Below are 21,553 nucleotides of genomic sequence, written 5' to 3' on the forward strand. Positions count from 1 at the left end.
GGCCTCTCTCTTGCCCTTCCCTCCCCCGCATATCACTACATCAGACACACATTGGCCCTGCTTGGGGCCCTGGCATTTGTCCTCAGCCTGGCTCTTCGAAGGACACACTCATGCCTGTGTGTGGCCACCGGCCTCTGGATTCCCACACGGACCCATTCCTGGCACCTCCTGCTGGCTGCATGCAGGCCTGCAGAGCACATCTGGCTCAGGAAATTACCGGGCCGGTCCTGGCAAGCCTAGCACACAGCACAACACAGGTGCTCCTCGGCCTCTGTAGAGGGAACGAAGGCAATGAAGAGAGACCACAGAGGCATGTCCTCCCCTACCCTGCAGCAGCTCCAGCTGCCTGCTGCCCTCCATCAGGCTCCTGCCAGCTCCCTCTCCACACCCCCAAAACGGCTCTCTTTGGGCCTAGCCACGCACACACCGTCAGCATGGCCCCCTGCCCAAAGCGGGGGCTGGAGCTGGAGCAGGTCCTGCACAATCCTAGAGTCAGGCCCCAGCCCCATAAGGTGTGTCCTGGGAGAGGGTCTGGTGGTGGTCTCCAGGGGGGCACATCCTCCTGGCCCAGGGACTCCTGGGCTATGCAGAGCAGCATGGCTGGAGGGCCAGGCCAGGGTCTGCCAAAGCATGGGAAGCACAGCGGGAGTCCCTCTGCTTGGGTCTCGGGTTTGCTCTGGGAGAGCTCTCTGTTCTGTCAAAAACTAAGTCAGGGATGGCCCAGCCACTCTCCTGCTCAGAACCTTTTAACAGGACCCCATTGCCCTCAGGACAGAGCTGAATCTCTTATTTGAGCCAACAGGCTACTCCCTGACTCTTAACATTTTATCCTCTGCAATCCCCTGCTGCCCCAGGGCCCTCCCCAGGGCTCTGGCCACACCACCCGCCGGCCTGACCGGGTCCACTTGCTCCTCGATCTAGAGTACCCCTGCTTTGGCTCCTCCTCGGCCTGGGGGCAAAGCCAGATAAAGTGGATCCCCAGAAGTCCACGCAGTCTGGGGTGGGCCCCCAGAAGGGAAGGAACACTAAATGACCACTGCAGCACAAAGGCCGAGCTGTTCCCTTCACAGCGGACATACTGCTCCCTCTCTACCATCTTACCTCGGCTGCCCCTCCAAACTTACCCGACCTGTTACCTTCTCTGACCAACCTTGCCCTCACCCCTCCCACCACTTCCCGTTCCTGCCCAGGCTAGGGTTTCCCAGCACGCCCTGTGCATGGCTTCACAGTGCCCACATCACCCCATCATTGGGCATCTACCTATGGGCCTGACCCTGTCATGGGCGGGGGCCTCCCAGAGGGCAAGGGCGATGCCAAGTCCTCAACTTTCGGGCAGGGTTGTGCAGATGTCTCTGGAGACAGGTTGAATGCATTCATAAATAAATACTTTTCACACAAACAAACCAATACATAAATATCTGTTATCTCTTCTGGAAGGCTTCAGCTGTCCGAAAGCAGAGGCTATTCCACCAGGTTTCCCCAAACCCACCCACAGTAGCTACAATCAGCCTGACACTCCCAGCTGAAACCTTCCAACTGCCTGGAGGCCAAGCTCAGGCAGTCCACCAGGGGGCAGTGCAGGGACACGGATGCACCCGCCGTAGCACCCGCCGGCAAATGCCCTTCCCGAAACCTTCTCCCTGCAGAAATCCTCTCCACCCAGCCCCACCACTGCAGCGCCCAGAGTTCCAGCCACTCATCGGCACTGCTTACAGGAGAAAACCGGGGCTGAGGAGCCAGGCAGATCCAGGATCAAACCCCAGCTCTACCCTTCCCATCTCGCTGTGTGAATTTGGGCGGGCTCCTTCCCGTCTCTGAGCTAGTCTTCTAACCTGCAGGGTGGCTGAGATGCCCACGAGAGCCTCTGAAAATGGTAACCTGCCAAACTCGGCTTGGTTATTGGTTACTTTATCATAAGCAATTGTCTCAGTCCACTGTCTGATTCCCAAATGATGTCACATTGACTTGATTTCAGCATTTGGGGAAAACGTGGAAAATGCCAACCTTATAATAAGGTTATAAAAAGCTCTGATTTGGTCTTTATTAAAGACATTATAAGCAGTTTATTGATTTTTTTGAGGAAAATGAGAGGAAGCAGGAGCAAACCCCTCTGGGTGCCAACTGAATTAGCAGCTGGAGTTTATTACATGGGAGACACAGCACAGCAGGGCGTTGACACTGGTTTCTGTCCCTTTGCCATCCCCTGCCACAAACCACGAGCTCCTCCAGACTGTAAAGGAGATCTGTACCCCTCTGTAGCTCCGGTGCTCAGAACGGGGGCTGGCACAAAGTTGGTGCTCAATAAATGCGCACTGCATTGCTCTAAAGAAGGCTTTAGAAAATATTTCCGTTCCTACTATGCACTTGGGTTTCTGTCTGCATCATCAAGAGTCCTTGGCTGCAAGCCCTAAACCCTGATGTGAGGGATCTTGATCTACTGGAAGAGTGTCAGGTAGCTCCCAAAATGAAGGGAAACCCAGAGGATTGAACTCAGCAAATGCCAGAGCCGCTAGGGGTGGGGTGGGGGAGGAAGCTCTTCTCTCTTCCAGGTTTCCTCCACTGTGATGAATGACCTCTGGGGGTCTCTCCCTATCATTCAAAACCACGTCCCTGGCCTGGTCTGAAGAACACAGCCACCTTGATAGACAGCCCCATGACAACCCCACCCACCATGCCAGAGGGGCAAATTCCCCAGTGAAGGGGGCAAGGAGGCTGGGGGTGCCGAAGACCAGCAAAGGTCCATGACTCAACCCAATACAGCCAGTCAAGGTGGGGACTCCAGCCCCCGGAACTCTCCCTTGCAGCCCACGGCATGGGAAGGTGGCAATGTCGGGGAGCAGGTGAGATTCCTCCTTTAGGGTGTGGGAAAGCCAGTCCAGGAGGCAAGGCCCATGGAGGGCAGGACAGAGTGAGTGAGTGACAGAGAGAGGCCTTCAGTGCAGGCGTTAAGTCCTAGGTGTTCATCACAGCTTGTCTGACTTCTCTGAGCTCAGATATATCATCAGGAAGGATTTTTCTGGGCAAGCATATTCACCCTCCATGGTCCTTCTGTCCAGCAAAATCCCAGTACATGGGGTCCATGAGGCCTACAGAAATGTAAAGACTCCCTTGTCTTCAAACACACACATACAAACACACACACACACACACACACACACACACACACATGCTCATCAGGCCCATGATAAAGATACCATTCCACATCTCAGTTATTCAACAGCAAATTTCTAGAGAAGGGAAGCTGGCCTTGAATTAGCTCCCTCGCTCATTAGCTGTACGACCCAGGGCAAGTGATTAATCTTGAAGCTTCAGTGTCCTTCCTCTGAAAGATCTAAGTAACACCTTCCTCACCGCTTTGGCACATCCCATGAGATCACAGATGAGGGAGTACTCCGTGAATCGTGGAACTAAGCAAATACACGAGATTATTTCCAAGTTGTCAACGTGGCGCTTGCCTTTGGTGACCCAGGAACTAATTCTGGTTTTCAGTGGCAAAAGCCCAGGGCCTTTTATTAGGGGGTAGCAGAGCCCTTTCTGTCTCTCTCTCTCTCTCTGCATTTTGCAGACTGGCTCATTGGGAATCCTGTAGCCCCCGAGTCCAGCCTCGTGCTGCAGACCCAAGCCGGCCTGGGAGAGGAGAGCTCTGTGTGGCCCGTTCCGGCCACCAGAGACTCAGCCATAGTGCACGTTTTCACCCACAGTTGCTAATTACCAAAGCCACGTGTGTAGTTAGGGTCATGCTAGCTGCTACAAAAATCACCCCGGAGGATGCCGAACACTTGAACCCAGTAGAAGTGTTATTCCTTGCTCAAGCAATAGTCCCATTCAGGAAAACCCAGCCCACGCAGAGAGGCCCTGCATTTCTTTTTCTTTTTTCTTTTCTTTTTTTTTTTTTTTTTAAGATTTTATTTATTTATGTGACAGAGAGAGAGAGAGATCACGAGTAGGCAGAGAGGCAGGCAGAGAGAGAGGGGGAAGCAGGACCTTGAGATCATGACCTGAGCTGAAGGCAGAGGCCTAACCCCTGAGCCACCCAGGCGCCTCAGGCCCTGCGTTTCTGAGCTCTGTTGCCCTTCACAGCGGCCCATAGACTGGACAGTAATTGCCTGAGCAGGTGCCTTTCTCACACAGTCTTGCTGTAGGCAGCAAAAAGGAACAAAAGCATACCAGTTTTCAGGCCCTTTCGCTCTTCCCCCCAAACGACTGCTTCCCTGGCCCCACTGTAGGCAACGGTTCGTTAGATGTTCTCACCTGCTAAGCAAGAGGGCCCAGCTTTGTTGCCTGGGGCTGCAATGTCCTTCCCACCCACGGCCCAGCCCCAGGCCACGCAGCGTACATTGTGACGGCAGCACCAACAGCTCAAGGCACCAATTTCCATATTAATCTGAGTAATACACTCTGCTGAAATGTAGCTCCACAATGAAAAAGGCCTCAACGCGTCTGAATCGGTTCTTCGGGCCATGGTAGTCCTGAGCCTGTACCCCTGCTGAGTGGGACCTCTGCCTCTTCATCAGGAGCAGGCTGAGGCCTCCACCAGTTGTTGCCTTGTCCCCATCTCCTGCCAGCCTTAGCCAGGGAAGAAAATGTGGACGGACACAGCTGAGCCTTAGCTCCAAAAGGGAGCTCATAGTTTCTGGCTGTATCTCCTGGGCCAGAATTCAGTACTCAGCCCACGGCCACATCCAACTACAAGGGAGGCAAGAACCAGGAAGAAGAGAAAATGGATTTTGGGGGACCAGCCAGGAATTAAGTCCAATTCCATCTTTGGGCGGGAGTTCTCCCTGATCCACCCCACCTGCCTAGTACACACCTACTGTCATTCATTCATTCAACAAATGCGTACTTAGCTCCTGCTCTGGGCAGGCTCTGCGAGGGGAACAGTGATTGAGGAATGAGACACTGTCCGTGTCCTCAGTGAGCTCACAGCCTGATGGAGGAGCAGAGAAACATACATTCCACCCCGGCGTGACTCAAGCCGATGGAGAGTGTGCAGGGAAGGGGAGCCAATGAGCTGTTGAAGTCACGGAAGACTTCTCGGGGTGGAAGTGGTGTGTAAGCAGAGGCCAATCCGCTGTGTGCATTCTCCCATGGAGGAGGAAGGTTCAGAGTAAATCCCAGGCGGCGAGTGGTCTGTGAGCCCCACGCAAGCTGCGCAGTGGAGCGGGGCTAACTGAGGGGGGCAGACCTGACTCCCAGCCCTTCTCCAGCAGGGACCCCCGGGAGATGACTCTTTCTCTGGGGGATGGAGGGAGGCCGGGGCAGAGCAAGACAACCAGAATGTGAGATGTCAAGTACTAAGGGGTGTGTTAGTTCCCTCTGGCCACAGTAACAAACTTGCCACCAACTTCATGGCTTACAACAACACAAATGTATTACTGATCCAACGTGGCTCTCAAGAAAGCTCCAGGGGAGAATCTGTTCCTTGCTTTACCAGCTTCTCGAGGCAGCCTGCATCCAGGGGCTCATGGCATCCCTCCAATCTCCATGTCTGCCCTCACAGCCCCTCCTCCTGCCTCTCCTGCTCACAAGGATGCTTGTGATTACATGGAGCCCCTTTTGGACAATCCAGGACTGTCCCTTCGTCTCAGAGCTCTTAACTCCATCCCATCTGCAAAGCGCCCTTTGCCACGGAAGCGCACATATTCACAGGCTCTGGGGCTTAGGATGTGGACATCTGGCAGTCACCAAGAGGGTGCTCAGACAAGAAAAGGAGCAGCTGGGCATAGAGTCCAAGCATCATGACAAGGAAGCCAGGAGGGCTCAGAAGTTAGAAGGAAAGGTGGCAGCAGCTGGCGGTAGGAAACCCATCGGCAGATCAGTCCCCAGACACAGACACGTTTCGCCTCACCTCCATCCACGGTCCCTCTTCTGGGAGCCTAATTTTCCTTATGGAAATACTTCTGTACCGTCTTAACCCAGGAGGTGGGCCATGACCCAGCCGAAGCCAACCACAGCCTTCCATGCCTGGTCCAGGGCTGGGCATGGCCCAAGTCAGGAAGTGAGAGCAATGAGACTGTTCTCTGCAGAGCCAGCAGAGAGGTGCTGCCAGTGAGCGTCTTTGGGAGAGCCCCTCAGAGACAGTACCTGGGGACAGCAGATGTGAGTAATAGAGAGAGATATGACATTGTTTGAGAATCTGGATCTAGCTATGCCTGAAGTTGCCTCTGGACTTCTCAATTACATGAATCAAAAAAAAAAAAAATCCATTTGGGTTTAATTCCATTTCTAGCAATTGCAACCAAACAGGTATTGATGAACCCAGCTTCTGGCTCTAGTCTCAGGTTTAGGGACTGCCTGCAATGTCTCTCCCTCTTTCTCCAATATTCTCCATCTTTCAAGACTGTCACACCGCCTCTGCAAGGAAGCCATCCCTGATTCTCCATGCTCCCAGCTCACTTGCCCCTACCTAAAAGGCTTCCCGTAGGATCCCAGACTGTCCAGATGGCCACCTCACCCATGTGCCTTCTCATAGCCCCCTTGACCTTCCCTGTCCTTTCAGCCTTAGAGATGAGCTGCCTGTCTGCCCTCTGGTCACTTACATCTACTCAAACATGACCTTCCACCAGTCTGGAAGAACCAGATGCTAAGCTGCAGGAGGGTCAACAGCTGTCATCCTGGAGAGCAGGGAAAGCAAAGCATTACTGGCGCTCGCCAAAGGTTGCTGCGCCCTGCCCTTGACCGGGCCCCCAAAGCCAGCTCAGAGCTTCTCACCCTGAAGTCTTCCCTGCAAGGCCAAGGTCATCCCCAACACAGGAGCAGTGAGGTCATCAGTCATTTCCCCCAGATAAAGAGAATCAGAGAAAGGTCTTTGGAGATCCTGGTGCCCTAATCCTTCCATATCTTTGCTTGAGTATCTACTTGAATATCTCCAGAGACAGGAGGCTCACCACTTCCTGGCAAATGATTCTCTTGCTGGACAGTGGATCCAAATCTGCCCTCTACACCTACTTTCCCCCAGCCCTCCCCCAGAGCACCTCTCTGCCTGGCCTTGACCCCCAGCTTTCCAGTGCTGGCCACAGCCCCAACACTCACTGGCTGTGCAGTAGGCCAGTTCTCTCAGGTCCCCCACCACTGGCGTCCCACTCACAGGCCCCTCCCTTCTACCCCAAGTATTTCTAGTTGTTTCCAGAGGGGTCTCTGACATGGAGTTTGGTGTCACCTCACGCCGTGCCCCCTCAGCCTTTGCTCGATGGGAACATACACTATAAATGTTGCAACCATGCTGGCCTGCCCCTGCAGAGAGCGCAGGCGGCCACTCCAGCTCTTCCCGCAGAAGGAAGCCGTGCCCACTAAGAGGAAGACGCAGTGAAGGTGTGGGACGCAGTGAAGGTGGGGCGGTGGAGGGGTGCCACCGGATAAGAACATCAGACTTCACGAGCCCAGATGCTTCTCAGGGAGGCTAGCCAAGGCCCCTGTTCTGCCCCCAACCTCCCACCTTCCTGAAGCTGCCCCCAGACCTGGTGTGTAGAGCCCCGCTCTCCCCTCCAGCAAACCGTGTGGGTACACAGCCCAGCCAAGCTTGGCCTTTAACCAGGGCTGGCAGGGTGGACAGGGGGCAGTGTGGTCGGGGCGTCCCACCCCATCATTCCATGAATGTGTATTGTTACTACAGACCTCACTTAGGCATTCCCTCCATGCAACTCGGGGCAAATCCATGCTTGCCTCTCAGTCTGTTTCTTGTCTGTAAAATGTGCATGATGCTACGCTCTGCCTTAAAAGATGGCTGGGAGGGACGCCTGGGTGGCTCAGTTGGTTAAGCAGCTGCCTTCGGCTCAGGTCATGATCCCAGCGTCCTGGGATCGAGTCCCACATCGGGCTCCTTGCTTGGCGGGGAGCCTGCTTCTCCCTCTGCCTCTGCCTGCCATTCTGTCTGCCTGTGCTCACTCGCTCTCCTCTCTCTCTGACAAATAAATAAAATCTTTAAAAAAAAAAAAAAGATGGCTGGGAGAAATGAATGAAATGATGAAGTCCTCAAAGAGCAGGAGCTTCTGTTGTCACACTATTTCTATTCTGACAACCACACAGCTAGGAGGTGTTCCCATTTCACAGAGGAGAAAACTGAGGCTCAGGGGGGCTCTTAGCGCTGCTCAAGGACAGCGGGGAGGATTGCAGTGAAGCCAGAAGCTCCTCATACCAAGCCACTGAGTCCAAATTTAGGGGCTACACCGTCACTCCCAGCAGCACACCAGGGGCTCTGAGTCACTTAGGGCCAGGTCCATGCTCCAGTGGAAGAAGACAGACACACAGACAGTAGCACTTCCAGGGAGGAAGAGCTGTGATGGGGTCCTGGGGAGCTGGGGGAAACCACGGAGGGTCCTAACCCAGGCTAGGGAGCCCTGGGGAGACACATGAGAGGTGACTTCTTGACCAGGCCCTGAGGGATGAGGGCTATATGTGGAAGTAGCCCCCCAGATCCTCAGGGAAGCAGCTGGAACAGTGGTAAGGACATGGGTTCGAAGCCTAGCTCTGGGGGCACCTGGGCTCAGTCGGATACGGGTCTGCCTTTAGCTCAGGTCATGATCTCGGGGTCCTGGGATTGAGTCCCACATAAGGCTCTGCACTCAGCAGGAGTGCTTCTCCCTCTGCTTTTCCCTCTGCCACTCCCCTTGATTATGCTCTCGGTCTATCTCCCTTGCTGACCAATAAATGAATAAAATCTTAAAAAAAAAAAAAAAAGCCTGACTCTGCCCCTCTGCTGTGTAAGGAGGAAGTTTGCCTTCCTGAGCCTCAGTTTCCTTATCTGAATAGCCGGGGACTCAGTAACAGCAAGGTCTTGTTGGTAAAGATGCCTGACATCCCGTAGGAATGTGTAGTCCACAAAGTCCTCTCTCCTCTAAGTCTCCGAACGCTCACGAAGAGCCTCCTGCCTGCCCAACCCTGGATGCGAGATTAGCATCACCCCACTGGGCGGACAGAGACGCTCGGCTCCAGTGGCGGACGGACTTGCTTACGGTGGCATGGTTTCACGGCCAACCCTGCTTTCACTGAGTGTGTACTAAGTGCTCGTCGCCACAGCACATCCTCCAAACGTCGCTGGGAGGATGGGGTTGTTTGTTTCCATTTCACAGATAAAGGAATGAAGATCCATGATGGGGACCTACACAAGATCGTCAGGGACAGGGGTCTGCGACAAGCAGCCATGACAAAGGCCACCTTCAACCTCTTTGAAGAGCTCTCCGCGCAAGCTCCTCAGCAACCAGGCCCCGCAGGCGGCCCCGGACATCTCTAGAAGTCGACACAAGCCCTCTGGTTCCACAGCGGTCTTTTAAGTTGACTGTGTGATAGCAAGGTCCTATTTTTCTGAGGAAATACACTTCTTAGAGGGGGTTGAGTTAGCTGCTGCTAGAACAGTGGCGGACATAGGTTGTTTCTTCACCTGTGAGATAGAAATAATGATCCTCACTGATGTCCCCTGCCTCAGAGAGCAGAAACCACCCTGGTTTCCCTGTGGGACACACCCCCTGCCACTCGCAGCCCAGGAGGTTTGGAGGGGACCAAGCCCCCAACCATACCTCCAGGCGTGGAGGCCAGCGGGGCTGGCCAGTCCCCCAGCTGCAGCATTTGGACCCAAGTCCCAAGATGCTCCGTGCATCTAATGGGAAGGGAAAGTGCTTTCAGTGCCAGGGTTGAGAGGAGGCGACAGGAGCAAAGGCTGCCCCAGAGGGAGGGTGACACAGGAGAGCAGAGCCAAGAACCAGACACCACATGCCTGACCGGCTGTCTGACTGTCTGCAGCCTTGTTTTGACTAAAGCAACCCCTACGATATTTAATTCCAGGAACCAGGAAATGTCCCCCTTTTCTGAAGTCTCCCTTCGAATCCGGTTTCTGATGCTTGCAACAGCAGAAGGTTGATGAATAAAATAACCCCAAGTGGAGTTAAAATATCACATTTGCCATGAAAAAATACAAGAAAGCATTAACGTTTTAATGGTAGTAATTAAACAAACAGGAAAACAATCAAATTAAATAAGAGAGTTTTCTTTATCTAGAAGGCAGTACTTAAGGAGAGAATGATTTATTTAGAGCAGAATAAGGGGGGAAAAGCGGAGACTTCTGAAATTCTAAAGAAGGCAGCTGGGCACTCGGAGGGAGAATCGGTCATGGACTGAGCACTAGGTGCTGGGTGCTTCTCCAGCCGTGATCTACTCCATCCTCCAAAACCCAGCCTACTTGGTGGTTTTATACCCACTTCTGCATACAAAGACGTAGATGTTCAGAGGAAATGGACACTTTGCCAGGGACACATACAATTTGCATCGAGCTCCATCTCACCCCGAGTCTGAGGCTGTTCGTTCATCAAATAGTTCATTCGGCCAACACTTATTAAGCGCCTGTGGAATACCAGACCCTAGGAGAGCTCTATGATCACAGTCTCTGTCGGCTACCATACGAACATTATAGAAGGTATCCAGAAGTGGAAATCCATAATGAAAGTCATGGCCAGCTCCCATGAGGATGAGGCCCCAGAGGCTGTCCCCACCTCCACCCACTTCTGGGTCACCAAACACAAGGTGAAAATTCAGGACCGTCTGACTGTAGAGTCTGCATGTGTCCCATAGGACAAGCACACCCCTCTGCCCCAAGACCAGCACACCCTCTGTCTTCAGGACCTGCACACCTCCTATGCTTAGAACTCACACATTCTCTATTCTTGAGAAAAGCACCAACAGTTTGGCCTAGAAACCCTTCGACTCTTCCTTCTCCAAATAAGAACTCCCTTGCAGATAACCACACCACCTCTACCCCCTGGTTCAAATGAAATTCCTATGCTTTGTAAATCTTTTTTAAAGTTCCATCCAGAAACTCTGCCCCTGATGGGAGACTCCAGAAACTCAGAGCCACACAAGGTCAGGCTGGACCTAGTTGAGCCAGGACAGAGCATGGGAGTGCCATCATTACCTGCTGTGTGCACCCAGGTCACTGAAGACCCCCCAGGCCCCTGGCAGAAGACTAGTGCTGGTCTCCACAGCACAGAGCAGAAAGCAGCCTCCCACAGTGGGGGAAGCCTATAGTGACCCAGGGCAAAACAAAACTAGAACCCAGACCCCTCTGTTCCCAGAGGCTGTCCTGTCCTGCTCTCATCTCACCATCCTTGCCAGCACCTTGAGGAATGGTAACCAAGCAGGAGCAGAACTGAATTCCAAACCAGTTCTTTGCTGCAAAAAGAAGCTAAGGGCCCCCCTCCCTGGCAGCGGCAGAGTAGGGCTGCAGGGACTGTAAGGAACAAAGTCACTCACATTCGGCGCTGACATCTTCAAAATATATCACAGCATCAGGGAACGTGTCTCCTTAGGTCCATAAATAATTGAGAACCTGAGCGTCCCGTGGTATTTCTGCTGAAATCATCGCTCACCCACCCTCTTCGGGCTTCCTGCAGTGGCCAAAGAAATTCCTCCTGATTTTTTAAAATGCAGGGTTTTGTTGAACTAGTTTTTGGAATTTAGCCTCCACTGAGCCCCTACTCAGGCCATGCCCTGTCTTGGGCACTGGAGACATAGAGACAACCTGGACCTGGGCCTTCAAAGGAGCTCAGATCCCGCTGAGAAGGGAGAGATGGGACAGACCACTGGAATCATGCCGATGTGAAGTATTCACCAGCAGGAGGAGGCGTCAGGAGCAGGGAAGAGTGGAAGGGGTGTAGGTAACTGCAGACCAGACTGGCAGGTCTGTGCCTTGCAGGGGGGGGACAGGAGGAGTCAAGGCTGGGCCCAGTAGGGGGACACCCTAGGGAGAAGGGTGTTCTTAGAAAGGGGCAGAGCTAAATGGGGAGCCAACCTAACAGTGGAAGGCTCTGCCGGAGCCATTGGATTCCTCTGTCACCCCACCTCAGGTCTTCAGTCAGGCTATAACACTCACAAAATCACACGGGTGATGAGATTTTGTGTTGCTGAGATGGCAAGGGTGTCGAGGTGTGCACACCAGTGGTCAGCCTGAGGGGACGCACACAGATGGGGAAGCCGAGTGTCTTGCAGAGGAAAGCCAAGGACACGTGGAAATTGGGGAGGGTGTGTACTGACACAGGCTCTGAAACTGGGGAGTCTGGCCAAATTCACCACCATTTTCCAGAAGCAGGTGGCTCCAAGAGACCAGTGTAGCATAGCTCGAGTGATGGGAGGGACCCACCGAGAAAGGAGTGGCTTATCCTGTCTGGGGGGTGCTGAGGGTTCTACAAGAGGGACGACACCGGAGGTGGAGCTAGGAGGGTGAGTAGGAGTTTGTCAGGCAGAGAAAAGGGAGGTTTTCCAGACAGAGGAACCAGAGGGTGGGGACGTCTGTTGTCTTGGCTCCCCCATCCTGCTCATTACTTTATTTGGTAACCACCCCCTGATTCTCCCCTGAAAAATCCCCACTCTGGGTTCCTGTGGTTTAAGTGGAGCCAAGGCCACTCTCCTAGATGCCGGAATGGGCAGAGGATCCAGGCCTGGGCAATCAGTACACTCCAGCTTCCGCCGCCATTGGTTTAATGATGGACGCGTGACCCCAGGCAGCCAGTGAGAGTCAGCCCTGGGAACTCCTCTGGAGAATCTAGAAAAAAGACTTTCTCCTCCTGAAGCTACTCCTGCATATCACCACGAGGGCACTTCCTGCCCGAGAATGGAGTAGATACAGAGGAAAGTGTATTCTAAACAACATGATTGAAGCGCTTCCGCATGGCCGAAGCTCCCTCCGCCATTGGGTATTCAGTTACGAGCACCAACAATTTCCCTTTTCTTGTTGAAAAGTAGTCGAGCTGGCTTATCACCCTGGTGACCTCCAGGACTGTGACTGTGCAAAGGCCGAGAGGTGGAAGATGTCCAGTGAGTCTAGAGGCTTATCGTGAGCAGGAAATGCAGCTGTGGGCAGCTGTGGCCACGTCACACACAGTCTAGCAGGTCCCATACCTAGGAAGCCATCTCTGGCAGAGGCAGGGATACCTTCCATTTTAGGTCAGGGTGTGCAAACTGTGGTTCTCAGATCAAATCTGGCCTACTATTTGTTTTTGTATGGCCTTAGAGCTAAGAATGCTTTTACATTTTTAAATGGTTGAAAAGAGGGTGTCTGAGTGGCACAGTTGGTTAAGCATCTGACTTTAGGCTCCAATGGTGATCTTGGAGTCATGAGATCCAGCCCCGTGTCAGGCTCCACGCTCAGCACAGTCTGCTTGAGATTCTCTTCTCCCCGTCTCCTCCCGCCCCTCTCCCCTGCTTGCTCACTCTCTCTCCCTCTCTCTCTCCCTCCCTCCCTTAAATAAATAAATAAATAATAAATCTTGAAAAAATATTTAATTGGTTGAAAATAATCAAAAGAAGAACACTATTCTGTGTTATGTGCAAATCATATGAAATTAAAATTTCAGCATTCCTAAAGTTTTATGAAACACAGCCCTAATTATTCACTTAACCTCTTGTCTGAGCTACTGTCACACCACAACAGTAGCATTGAGTCACTGCACCCAACACTGTGTGGTCCACAAAGCCTACAACAGTCACTTCCTGACTTGTTCCAGAAAGTCTGCCGACCTTGTTCCTGGCTAGACAGACAAGGGTCATCTGGTCAACCCTCACGCAGATTGGCTGAGTGCCAACGAAACCACAGATCTCTGGAAGGCATGCTTACTGCTGTATGCACCCCCCCTCCCCAAGATTGTGCTGTTATGTGCAATGCAGCAATCACAAAGCATTCGGGCTTAGATCCAAGTTAAGGTTTCTTCAAGAATGTATGTGGGATCATTTCAAGTGGATGTGGAGGAGCCTTACACGGCACCGAATTGCATCATAAGAAAGCCTGGCTGCTTTCCCCCTTCTCTGTAAGTCCTTATCTTATCAAGGAGGGAGCTTGGTGCTGGTAAGTCTCTAATGCTTTCCACACTCTTGGTCATTCTTTGTAACAGAGATAGGTCACACGTTGGGCAACAGCATCCCTCTAGAAAGGAGAAGAGGGCTGTTTGCACTGTATTTCTTTTGAGGATTTATCTTCTACTTCTGTCAAGCAAGACTAGTTTCCCATTTATGTCAGTGTTTTTGTCCTTTTTAAAAGCAATCGTTGATACCAAATTTTAATGAAAATCATAAAGGCCATCTTAGCTAAATAAAGTTTTGAGCAAATCATCATGCAGGTATAAAGTCAGTCTGAGGGGGGAAACCACAAAGGCAGCGGACAAGTGGCTGAAGTTCGGGAGGCACTGACACAGAAAACTCCTGGAACCCCTCCCTTCTCCAATGGAAGAGTGGGAGGATAAACGTGTTAAACCAGGAATGACACCCCCTGCTTCAGGCTCTCTCTCTGCTGCTCACTGGCTGTTGAACCTTCAACAAATTACTTCACTTCTCTGAGCCTCAATCCCCTCGCGGCAAAATGGAGATGACACTTGCCTACCAGCATGCTTCCTCTGTGGCCCTTACTAACAGAGTCCCAAATTTATTCAGGTATTTACTACTCCCCTAGGCAGCCACGAGCTTCCTGGAAGCTAATCCCAGCTCCAGAAGTGGCCTAATTGCCCTTCTCCCCTGCCAGTGAGTTGTCCAGGAGTAGAAATAAACCAGCGCTGGCCACTGAGGCATGAAGAGACTATTCAGGACATTCTGTGACTTCTAAGAGAGAGTCACTAAAAATAATGCACCACTGTATTTGCCCAGTAATATTACTGGGTCCAGAGATGGTTCCTGGAACCACTGTAGCCACTTGCCTCTGATGCAACCAACACTAATACAAGAGAAATGATAGATGGACAGACCCCAGGCTGGATGATATCTTCGAGCTGCTGAATCAACCAACCTCAGAGCTAACCCCACCTCTGTAAGTGAAATATGTGGGATTATAAACGTCCTTATTGTTTAAGCCAGTCAAAGATGTGGTTTCTATCACATGCCATCAAAAGAATCCTAACTGATACAGACACTGGTATTTTATGTTAAATAGCTACATTAATACGTCCATAAAACGGTCTACTTGGCTTGTGATTATGCATACAATCCTTGGCACATAAGCACCTGCAGTAGAGACTCTCACTGGCTGGCCAGTGTTCCTCCCCCATTCTTCCTTGCCAACAAAACCCACACTTCATCCAGGGTAGCAATGTGCCCAGTTAAAATACTACATTTCCCACCTTCCCCTTAAGTTCTGGCTGGTGATGTGCAAACGGAAGCAAATTGTAAACATTCCGGGAAGACTGCCTAAAGGGGGTTGACTCAGCCCTTCCTCTCTTCCTCTTGGGCCCCCAGTGGAATTGTTGAGTCTGGATGGGATTCCTGGAACCACTGTAGCCAGGGGCCTGTAATGAAGCCAATGTTCGTAGAAGAGAATTGGAGCTCCAAGAGTCTTCTTGGGCCATGTGGTGAACTTGAGGACAGAAGCTGGAGCAGCAGAGCATAAAGATGGAAGAAACCTGGATCCTTAATGAATTCGGGGAGCATCCATGCCAGCACTGAACTACTTTTATGCAGTAAAGTAAACCCTGTGTGTTCAAGCCTCTGTTACTTTGGTATTTCCATTACACACAGCAACATCTAATCCTGATAGTGTTTCTAATTGGAAATCCCTTGTTCTTTATTGAAAAGCTGATGTCTGTAAATACATAAAAGTGTGCCTGGAATAACTTTCAGAGACACAAAAGCCCTAAGATTTAATATGATCTTTATTGACGCTTGGATTCTCAAAAAAAAACTTAGAGCTGGGGAGAGAAGAAAAACAGGTCATTTATATGTTATGCTTAATCAGAAACTAGTCCATGCAAAGCACCCAAATAACACTGACTTCCAGATTATTCTGATCAATTAGTCCAACCCTGTGATTTGACATGTGCAGAAATGGAGGCCCAGACAAAAGAAGTCATGTAGCCACTCAGCAGTGCAGGCAAGACTAGAACTCTCATTTCTTCACTTTTGTCTGTGATCGAAATTTCCCATCTTCGGCTCCCTTCTGCAAGGCAGTGAGGAAGTGCTCAGGGAGCCCCTGGCTGACCATACCCCCTCCAGAATACCCCCATACCACCCCCTCCCTCCCCCAGCCGTGATCCTTTGTCTTAGTCCGTCTGGGCTGCTGTAACCAGATACCACAGACTTCGGTGGCTTATAAACAACACAAATTTAATCCTCACAGTCCTGGTGCCTGAAAGTCCAAGTTCAGGGTGCCAGCATGGTCCACTAGGACCCTTTTCTTGGTCACAGTGTTCTTGCTGTGTCCTCACTTGTCAGAAGAGGAGGAGGAAGCTCTCCGAGGTCTCTTTTGTAAGAGCACTAATCCCCCAATCATGACAGCTGGGCCCCCACCTTCCAGTAGGATCACATCGGGAATTAAGATTTCCCCCATGACTTTAGGGCGGACCCACACCTTCAAACCATAGCATCCCTCTCCTGGGCAGTCAGCTCAGTTGAACAGTCTCTCAGTTCTCTTCCAAGTTCAGGATTCCCTAACTTGTTCGGGACCAGAGTGAAGGGAAAGGATTGAGAGTCCTATCCTCTTCCATCTATGTGTCCCCCCCACCCCCCCACCCCGTCTCCGTTCCTGTGATGCCTGGGAGAATAATAATGTTTAATAGAAATAAGGACAAAAGTGGGGAAAAGAAACAGTCTGAGCCTCTAAATTGTATTCAAACCTGGAACAGGAGTAGGGGGTATATAGCTTCCTTCCTTCCTTCCTTCCTTCCTTCCTTCCTTCCTTCCTCCTTAAGGGTCTTCACAGTCCTTTCAGCTGCCCTATCTCCCATAGGGAAGGTGGGAGCTATAAGACATCACGGAGACTAACACAACCATGGAAGAGGGTCTAGAGGGGTCTGACCTCACTGGAAGAACAAAAGGGAAGATTGGAAGTCTCCAGAAGCTGTTTTGATGCTGTTTCTCTGCCAGGGAAATATCTGTTATTAAAAGAATCTTATCAACATTTTCTTAGTGCTGTTATTAAAACAGCCAACTTGCCCTAAGCTGATGAATTTTGAAAGAAGCATAAGAAATTTTAAGAATTTTTTAAAAAAACTTTGAAGCAGAAATGAATGTTTAAAATCTTGGCTCATTTAAAGCTTCTTTCTGGAGCAGATTAACCCATTCACTGATCACAGCCTCCAAAAAAAAAAAAAAAGAAAAGAAAAAGATTATTAGCAGATTCCAAGAACCATGTTAAGGTATTAAAATATCTCTGACCATTTAATCCTTAGAAGAACCCCATGATACAGATCCTGGTGTCCCACCCCCCACCCAGCCACAACAAGAGGAGCTGGCCTGGGAGACGGCGGCAGCTGGTCTCCATGATGGGCCCCGGTCACGCTCTTATCCTCCATCACCGTCCACCCTGGGACTCGGCCAAGACAGATGGCCCACTTAACCTACCCAAGCACAACCTCTCATGCCTGCCTGCCAGCCCTCAAACCTTCCGGCCTGGCCAAAAAGGTCAGAAAGCTCTTTTGTGGTGGGGGGCGTGCAGAGAGAGGGGATGCTGCTTGGGTCACCTCCTCCATTCTGGTTCTCCTTGGCTCAGAGGAACAGGCTGCTAAGCAAGAAAGTGGAGGGGAAGCTGCTGCTGGTGGCCCTGAGGCAGAATTGGAGCACTCCAGGGAGGAAACCCACACTGAGAGAGGCAAGTGTGAGCTCCACAGAAGATCAGCTGCTAACAGAGCTTCCAACTCAACAGGAATGAGCTTCCTGTCACTAGAGGTATGCAAGCTGAAGCCAAGCCACCACCTTCCAGGAATGCGGTGTGAGGAATCCCTGCCTTGGGTGGTTCTGGCGCTAAGTGGCATGGAAATAACCCTATTCCAGAAGCAGTTATCACAACCGACATCATGTCAGCGTGTACAAGACCCGCTCCCGGTCCCACACAACCCCAACAGTTCTGCAGGTGGGAAACATTAGCTCCATTTTCCAGATGTTCAGAGAAGGTCAGTGGCCTTTTCCAAGGCCACACAGCTTGACCCATATCCAGCTGCTCCCACCCCTATGCTTTTGCCACTCCGAATCTTGCCCGAAGTCAATACAATTTTTGGAAAGCAATCTTTCCAGAAGGGATGATGATCTCCTCTGCATAATACTGAAAGTCAGTATGTACTGCAAGTTTGGTCTGTGCCAAGCACTCCTTTATCCACTTTTTTGCAGGTATTATTGTATTTAATCCATCCAGAGCAACTTTCCCCTTCGCTGTATGAAGAAACTGACCTGCAAAGGGGAAGTCACTCACCCAGGGTAGCAGAACCGGTCAGAGGTGGGGCAAACTTCCCTGTTCCTTCGAGGTGCTGTCAGCAGGGGGCAGACCCAGCCTCAGCACAGGTGGGAGAAGAGGACAATGAGAAAGGAGGCAGGTGCGGAGTGGGAGGGGAGGAGTCTAGGGCAGCATCCATAAAGCTGATGGGAAGCTGAGTGGGAAGCTGAGGAGGACCCTTCTGGCAAAGGGGCCTGATGGCAGACGAGGGAGGCTGTCCCAAGCCCTGGGGGTTTCTATGGGCATCTGTATGGCCTTAGTCAAGTCACTGCCCCTCTCTGAGCTTTGGATAGACCATGGCTTAAAGCAGAGCTCTAAGTCCAGCAGGGATGAGAGGACAGTTGGGGAAACTGAGGCAAAAAGAGTTGGTCAAAGCTATGATTCCATAAGCCCAGACCCTGCAGGCCTACTCACCAGTTTCCCTGCTGGAAGTTCTCATTTGCTTCCCCTGCTCTGGGGGCAATTGAGAATGGAGATCCACCCCCACTTACAAATTATTAGGTCCTTACCGTTCAGAGAAGCAGCAGGGGTAGCCCTTGGCAGCTGCCAACCCAGCCTCTTGTGCTCTCAGATCCCATTCGCACCCTTTCTCTCTGCCAACCAGGACCTGCAAGGGGCCTGTCTCCAGCCAGCTTCCAGGGAGCTGACCCTATAGGTCTCCTTCATTCATTTGTTTATTCACTCAGCAAACATTTACTGAGCACCAGCAATGTCCCATCCCGGAGCTGGGCACTTTCAGGCCCACACCCTTGCTGCTCTGGGGTGGGGCTAATGACCCACCGTGGGCTGGGAGAAAGGAAGAAATTCAGCTGTAGTCACACAGCTAAGAAGGAATAGGTCCATACTCGAGACTACAGCCTTGCTGCCACGCCAGCCAGCCTTGGCCCACTGTGTCTGAGATAAACCCACAGCTCGGGCCCTGCTGCCTGCGCCATGTGTGTGCTTGTCTGAAGGTCCCGGATTTCCCACCGTCCTGGCACCTGTCACAGTTTAGCAGGTTACCATGGTATCGCTCCCTAGCACCCCGGGCAGCAGGGACCACCATCTGTTTACACGGCTGTCAGAGGAATTGATGTCATGCGAAATTGTCAGCTCAGCAGGATGGGAGGAGGAAGAGTGGGCGGCTCTGAAAGCTTCCAAGCCATCAACACTCATCTCGATCAAAGCCTGAGCAAGTCGCTGCTCCCCTGGGAGGAACGGAGAAGGGGGATAGGGAAAAGAATACCTCCCAAGAGGAAGAAGCAGGTGCCAATAGTAATAGTATTATTATTTCCATTTTTATCATCATTTACAAGTCACAGGCTCATTTCAGCCTCTCGCAGCCTGGAAGGTCAGCGTCACCATTAGCTCCATTTTACAGATGTTCCAAACTGTGAGACTGAGGCTCGGAAACGTGAAGAGCCTGTTCAAGGTCAGAGGCAAACAAGATGGCAGGTCCTGCAGGAAGCAGTGCCTGGTCCTCAGGCTAGGAGGCAGGGAGCTGCTTTTGGCCAGGATGGGAGGCGGGTGTGCCCCCAGTGGCCCTGCCCAGGGACGCCAGCAGAGGGCAGTTTGCCCACTGACCATGCCCACAGAAAGTGGGAGGGAAAGGACGTGAAGAGCACCAGGCTGAGAGCAGGGAGCCATGGGTTCTAAATTACAGCTCTGACACAAACACCGAAGGGCCAAGCAGCTGGGTAAGAAGGGACAAGCCGCTGGCGTTTGCCATGGCCAGGGCACAACTAAGGGACACTTAAATATCCCTGGAACTGGAACTGGAGTTACTTGTCAGCTCAGCACCCATCCCCTTTTTCAATAAGAGCCTACGAGCCAAAACCCCTCTAGCCTCACTCCACTGGGGATTGGAGTCACCCAAAGACCGGTCATCCCCATTGGTCACCGCCAGATCACCTGGATCTAATCCAACCAGTGTATCTCAACTCCCAGCCATGATGATTGGCTCAGGCATGGGCACATGACCCAAAAGCAGCCAATGAGTCAGGAAAGAGAATCTCAGGGCGCCTGGGTGGCTCAGTCGGTTGAGTGTCTCAGGTCATGATCCCAGGGTCCTGGGATCGAGCTTCCACATGGGGCTCCCTGCTCAGTGGGGAGCTTACTTCTCCCTCTCCCTCTACCACTCTCTCTCTTCTCAAATAAATAAATAAATAAACAAAAAGGAAAGAGAATGTCTTCTGCTGGTCTCATAATAGGAGACAATACAGGCCAGAATTTGGCCACTATCTTGTACCATGAGGGCAGAGCCTGCTGAGAAGGGAGCTGGTGGATCAGGGAAAGCAAGGCCAGGAAGGAGAGAACAGCAGATTTCCCCTGGATCCAGCCAGTCCTAAATCTATTGAACTCACATCAACCAATAGATTTCTCTTTTTGCTGAGGTAACTGAATTTTGTGTCAGTGCCACTTAAAATAGTCCCAGTTGGTTCACCCCCCACTCATCTCAGCCAAAGAACCCTATGGGGTTGGGAGGAATCACCGAAGAAGATGCTTGGGTTAAAAGTGAGACACACACACCCCAAGGGCAAACCAAATGACAACAGATGGTTGCCGAACTGCCCTCAAAGGAGAGTGTGTGGGCTAACTGCACGAGTTGTGCAAGTTGGGACCAGAACAGAATTTTGAGAATAGGGGCCAGGCTGAGACAGCCACAAGGGTCTCTTCTCTCCATTCTTCCCCCTGCAGTACCCAGTTTCACCTCTAAATAAACGTCCACCAACTATTTAGAAAATACTGACTCAAAAGGACCCAGAGTATTAGCCTGCCTCAGTGATCCACTTGTCTCCAGCTAGCCCGTACACTATAAAACCTCATAACCTTGGACAAATCCTGCTCCCCTCTGGGCCTCAGTTTTCTTATCTCTGAAGTGGGGATCCCATTTGCATTAGCCATGAAGAAAGGGAAGCCGTGAGAGACCAGGCTTGCTTGACATCCGCCATGGAAGGGCCAGGAAGAGCTTGGAGTCTCTCATCTCACGTTGTAAAGCCACAGTTCCCCCATTTTCAAATAAGCCAAAGTTTTCTCCATTCAAGAATCTGTCTCTCCTTACTTCTTAAAGACACAAACTGAAATATTTATGGATGAAGTGCTACGATGCCTGGGATTTGCTTCAAGATAATATGGAAGGGAGAGAGTAGGTGGAGGTATAGATTAAACAGAATTGGCTGGGAGCTGTCAGAACAGGGATCATGGACACAGGAGGGTTTATTATACTATTTCTCCACTTCTGCATAAGTTTGAAATTTCCATCATAAAATGTTAAAAACAAGAAAATAAGACCCCTGGCTTGCTATCAGTGTGGGCTGCTCTGACATGTTTCAGTGAGCTACACCCACAGCCTGGGACCGTCTCAGCCCCAGGGGGGGGTGAAGTGTTCCACAGTAATTGATGAAGATA

This window comes from Lutra lutra, chromosome 5, assembly GCF_902655055.1.
Source record: "Lutra lutra chromosome 5, mLutLut1.2, whole genome shotgun sequence".
Taxonomy (NCBI): Eukaryota; Metazoa; Chordata; class Mammalia; order Carnivora; family Mustelidae; genus Lutra; species Lutra lutra.